The sequence below is a fragment of the Salvelinus sp. IW2-2015 genome, linkage group LG20 (assembly GCF_002910315.2).
Source record: "Salvelinus sp. IW2-2015 linkage group LG20, ASM291031v2, whole genome shotgun sequence".
In the NCBI taxonomy this organism is placed as follows: Eukaryota; Metazoa; Chordata; class Actinopteri; order Salmoniformes; family Salmonidae; genus Salvelinus; species Salvelinus sp. IW2-2015.
Window position 1 is genome coordinate 38,854,425 of NC_036860.1, and position 6,000 is coordinate 38,860,424.

The following is a 6,000-nucleotide window of genomic DNA, read 5'->3' on the forward strand; positions in this document are numbered from 1 at the left end:
AGAGCGACATCATTGATGTATACAGAGAAAAAAGTCGGCCAGAGGATGGAACCCTGTGGCACCCCCATAGAGACTGCCAGAGGTCCAGACAAACGGGCCCTCTGATTTGACACACTGAACTCTGTCTCAGAAGTAGTTGGTGAACCAGGCGAGGTAGTCATTTGAGAAACCAAGGCTGTTGAGTCTGCCGATAAGAATGTGGTGATTGACAGAGTAGAAAGCCTTGGCCAGGTTGATGAATATGGCTGCACAGTATTGTCTTTTATCGATGGCGGTTATGATATCGTTTAGGACCTTGAGCGTGGCTGAGGAGCACCCATGACCAGCTTGGAAACCAGATTGCATAGCAGAGAAGGTACAGAGAAGGCAAAGCTCCACAGCGGAGATTGGGAGTATCTGTCCATAGGACCACTTTAAGCCGTACACTTCACAGAGCTGGGCTTTACGGAAGAGTGTTAAGAAAAAAGCCAATAATAAAAATAAAAAATAAATCAAGCACGTTTGGTGTTCGCCAAAAGGCATGTGGGAGACTCCCCAAACATATGTAAGAAGGTACTCTGGTCAGATGAGACTAAAATTTATATTTTTGGCCATCAAGGATAACGCCATGTCTGGCAAAAACCCAACACCTCTYATCACCCCGAGAACACCATCCAGCATGGTGGTGGCAGCATCATGCTGTGGGGATGTTTTTCCATCGGCAGGGACTGGGAAACTGGTCAGAATTGAAGGATGGCGCTAAATACAGGGAAATTATTGAAGGAAACCTGTTTGTCTTCCAGAGATTTGAGGAAAAATGTATTGGAATGGCCTAGTCAAAGCCCAGACCTCAATCTAATTGGGGGGGGTAGTTATGCACGCTCAAGTTCTGTTTTTTTGTGTGTCTTATTTCTTGTTTGTTTCACAATAAAAAAACATTTTGCATCAACAAAGTGGTAGGCATGTTGTGTAAATCAAATGATACAAACCTCCCAAAAATATATATTTTAATTCCTGGTTGTAAGGCAACTAAATAGGAAAAATGCCAAGGGGGGGTGAATTATTTTGCAAGCCACTGTATAGGGAAGCCCCCAATAGCCCTACCTACATTCGAAAACACATTGTTAATCATAATATAGAACAAAATACAACTGATAGCACTGCCTTGGGGAATACCATTGTCAACTCCATTGGCATCAGATAAAATGAATCCTATTTTAACTTGAAGAGCWTTTTAAATAAGGTCAAAACCCAGTTATCTCCCACCAATACAACATGGCAGCAACACATGGCAACAGCACATGGTAGCAGACCAAAACCGGGTACAAATATTATTGGGGAGAGACAACAGCACAAAGGGCACGAAGGTAGAGACAACAATACATCACACAAAGCAGCCACAACTGTCAGTAAGAGGGTCCATGATTGAGTCTTTGAATGAAGAGATGGAGATAAAACTGTCCAGTTTGAGTGTTTGTTACAGCTCGTTCCAGTCGCTAGCTGCAGCGAACTGAAAAGATGAGCGACCCAGGGATGTGTGTGCTTTCGGGACATTTAACAGAATGTGACTGGCAGAACAGGTGTTGTATGTGGAGGATGAGGGCTGCAGAAGATATCTCAGGGGGGAATGAGGCCTAAGAGGGTTTTATAAATAAGCATTAAGCAGTGGGTCTTGCGACAGGTATAGAGATGACCAGTTTACAGAGTAGTATAGAGTGCAGTGATGTGTCCTATACAGAGCATTGGTGGCAAATTTGATGGCTGAATGGAAAAGAACATCTAGCTGCTGGAGAGCACCCTTACCTGCCGACCTGTAAATTACATTGTCGTAATCTAGCATGGGTAGGCTGGTCATCTGAATCAGGGTTTGAAAGAAGAGTGATTACGATAGAGGAAACCAAGTCTAGATTTAACCTTAAAGCCTGCAGCTTTGATATGTGCTGAGAGAAAGACAGTGTACCGTCTAGCCATACTCCCAAGTACCTGTATGAGGTGACTACCTCAAGCTCTAAACCCCTCAGGAGGTAGTAATCACACCTGTGGGGAGAGGCATTCTTCTTACCAAACCACATGACCTGTGGGACAGTTGGAGATTGAATTTGAATATTAAAACAATGTTGCAGATGTCAGAGACAGACGGTAAGGTTTATACAAATCTCCGCTGTTAAAACTAAATGTTAGTCTACAAGCAATGTGAGAATGTCTAGATGCTTTTTATAGTGGAGATGAAGTTAACTTCCCTGCCTGGGTTGAGACAGTGGATTGCGCAATCGGATAGAACAGAGTAAATAGGCATTTTACCGTCAGATTTAGCRGGTGGTAATTTGTGGGGTAGACACCGGCTGGGATGCGGTTTTAACCAATCAGCATTCAGGATTAGACCCACCCGTTGTATAAACAAAGTTTACATACTGTACATTTTATACAGTTAGGTAGTGAGCATAGAGCTATACTGGACTGAGCAATGGCTATACAGTTGATATAGCCTACAGTGGATGTAGAAATTTACAGTATCAGAATAAATAGATCTAAATGCAGAAAGATGAACAGAGTGCAAGTGCAGTTATTTTGTGTACAGTTCAGAGATGGCTTGATGTGCAAAAGAATGCATAGTCCTAGTCTGTGCCACATTGCTGTTTGAGGGCCACAGCACGGACACTGTTCAGGTGGCAGATGGTTTTGGTCATGATTGACCTGAACCGCCTGCCAGAGGAGTTTTTGGAAGAGGGTTCAGCATAAATCTTTCCTGCATGCTTCCATGCCCCGGAGTCGTGCAGTACCGCGATGGAGGGAAGGTGGCAGCCGATGTATTGGCAGCAGATGCACTCTGGCCACCAATGCATGCCCACAATTTTCACCATACAGTTTTTGCTATATGATAATTAACTGTACAATGGAACATTTAAAACGAACAGGGTCGTGTCCATAGATACAGAACAAATAGACTGAACGACTGGCCACCGAACCAATAGAATGAGCGACCAGCCACGTTGGGTAGCAACCCTAGATTTGTTTTGGAACCATCTTGTGGAAGGATTAAATAATGAATAAATTCATCAAAGCGTTAATGACAACATGTCAAACATTATTTAAATATGTTGCTAACCCGTTGTATATACCCTCGAAGCCAGTGTYTGTGCCAATATCCTCCAAACACCCAAGCAACAGCACCCTCTGTTACATATAGGTCAGGCAATTACGGCATGTCAGAAGTGTTTCCTCCGACACATTAGTGCGGCTGGCTTCCGGGTTAAGTTGTGTCAAGAAGCAGTGTGGCCGGGTTGTGTTTCGGAGGACGCACGGCTCTCGACCTTCGCCTCTCCCGAGTCCTTACGGGAGTTGCAGCGATGGGACAAGACTGTAACTACCAATTGGAGAAAAAGKGGTGAAAAAAAGTCAGTAGTGACAGGACATGCATCTAAGCCTGAACCTCCTTAGAATCACATAGAATGACATCCTTAAATACACTGAACATTGACAAATAACATGTGAAAATATTTTCAGATACACGTCTAAACATTGAGCAGGTATTGTCCATAAAGTTCTTGACTCTTACTTTCCTGATTCCATTTGACAAGTGTAGACCCTTCCATTTGAAAAGGTACATGAAAAGGTGACAGTGTGCTTAAGTAAAATAATCAGTCAACGTTTTTAGTTTAAATTTAATGTATATATAGGTAATGCCAGCACAGTAACAAGCTGAAAATGTGTGTATCCATCTGTACAACCAGAATGTTTATATGGATATCTGGGCTAAGGGTTGTGTGGTTGACTGTGGTCTATCTCCACAGGGGAAAAGGGAGCAGCCTCAGTCCATTATTCTTCTACCTCCCTCCATGGTTTAGGCTGGACCTTGCCGACTGGAGACAGATTCCATGTGATGCCGGTTTGTGTCAGTACCTGAAAACGAGGAGACTGAGCATCACAAAACACAACTGATGTGTGTACATAGCAAGTGAATGAATACTCAAGTGAGGATTTCTGTATAAGCACTTTGTGACAACTGCTGATGTAAAAAGGGCTTTATAAATACATTTGATGTTGATGCATAGCTTTTGGGGAAGGAATAATACACACAAGACTATACAAATGTATACATTGTTCTTTACCACAAGGTGTTATACAAGAGATGTGCACAAAGAGATTAAAACGTACAAATCCCCAGACAGACACACAGAACGCGAATCCTCCGATCATCAGGCCGGTGCCATACTTGGCATGGAATTCGGGGGAGTGCGTCGAACTGAGCCTCACTTGGCGGGCACCTTGTCCTGCTTTGAATACATAAAACAAAATATAGCTGCATTGTTTGCGCAGGGCACAACATCCACACAGTGAGTGATTATCATTGATTCGGAGGTTATGAGCCCTTGGTTATACTGTTTAACACAGGCGTAAAACAATTAACAGGGTTATGGAACGCAAACTTGTTAGCACCCAGCACTTCTCATCTTCTCCAAAGAGTCGTGGGATGGAATGTCAATGTGACTTCTCCACTGACTATCACATTGTCATGKTGGATCTTTAGTATCTGACTTTCACTTATGCATTTGTTAGATTTGTATGCTAAACTGGTGCAATACCCAACCTAACGCCTGGCTTTGGGGATGAGGTGACGTGAGTCTAGCTAACTAGCTAGGAGGGAAGTTGACATTGGAAATGACCGTCTGMTTGTTCCACTCACTGCCTGCAAGTTAAGCTAACAATGACAAAGTTACAGAATAAAAACAGACATGACAGATCAAGGTAAAGTTAAAAAATGAAAAAAAGTAAGCAGCTAGCCAACTAGTAGCGCTAGCTTGGCTGCTACATTCACTCAGTCAAAATTACAAGCGCTAAAGACTTGGTAACGTTAGGTAGGCTAGCGAGCTAGCTTCAGACAGCTACTGGTAGCCATGCTGCTAAGCACAGTCACACAATAATTGCTCGTTTACAGAAATGTTCAAACGAACACAAGATGAAGGATCAGATTTCTATAACTTGAAACGATGTCTTACCGGAGACGTTCAGCGCTGCTTTAACAAACCGAAACATGTTGGCTCGACTGGAGGTTCGTGGATACCCTTGAAGAACAAAATGGAAGAACGTTTGCGACAAAATACCGGAAACTATTTAAAAAGCACTCCTACGCTCATGCGCATAACTAACGCTAACTGTGAYGAGCGTTTTTTTGTTTTACTGTCGATTGTGGTGCGTAATGCACTATGTTGTAAATAAACAACAATCTATGTAGTTAATAATGCACAAAATAATAATTAACTCAAATTATTGCTGGCTCTAATTTTGAAATACCATTATTTTCCCACGTTTAATATCAGTGTCAGGATGGCCGAGTGGTCTAAGGCGCCAGACTCAAGGATCATCTCCTTCCGTATGAACGGGAATTCTGGTCTCCGAATGGAGGCGTGGGTTCAAATCCCACTTCTGACATATGTTTTGTCACGTTTTACAGGTTCTGTAATTACGTGATAAAATGTTTTACACACTGTAGAGAACTCGGACATGTGATGAGTAAAGTGGTTTAAAATACTTAAGTAAAAATACTTTAAAGTACTACTTTAAGCAGCTTTTTGGGGAATCTGTACTTTACTATTTATATTTTTGACAACTTTTACTTTTACTTCACTACATTCCTAAAGAAAGTAATGTACCTTTTACTCAAAACATTTTTCTTGACACCCAAAATGTATCTTTACATTTGGAATGTTATAGCAGGACAGGAAAATGGTCCAATCCAGGCACATGTCAAGAGAACATCCCTGGTCATCCCTACTGCCTCTGATCTGGCGGACTCACTAAACACACATGCTTCACTTGTAAATTATGTCTGAGTGTTGGAGTGTGCCCCTTGCTATCTGTAAATAAATAAAAAATTATGTTTGGTTTGCTTAATATAAGTAATTTGAAATGACTTTTACTTTGAATACTTAGGTATATTTTATCAATTGCATTTACTTTTGATACTTATAGTGCATTCGGAAAGTATTCAGACCCCATGACTTTTTCCACATTTTGTTACTT

The 6,000-nt window shown here is 41.9% G+C and overlaps 1 non-coding gene across 1 annotated transcript; it reads left to right on the plus strand.

Annotated features, from left to right (window-relative positions):
• The first annotated feature begins 5,298 nt into the window (after nt 1–5,298).
• trnal-caa (transfer RNA leucine (anticodon CAA)) lies at nt 5,299–5,409 on the plus strand. The gene is made up of 2 exons: nt 5,299–5,336; nt 5,364–5,409. It is a non-coding gene; the product is annotated as a tRNA-Leu (tRNA).
• The last annotated feature ends 591 nt before the right edge of the window (nt 5,410–6,000 follow it).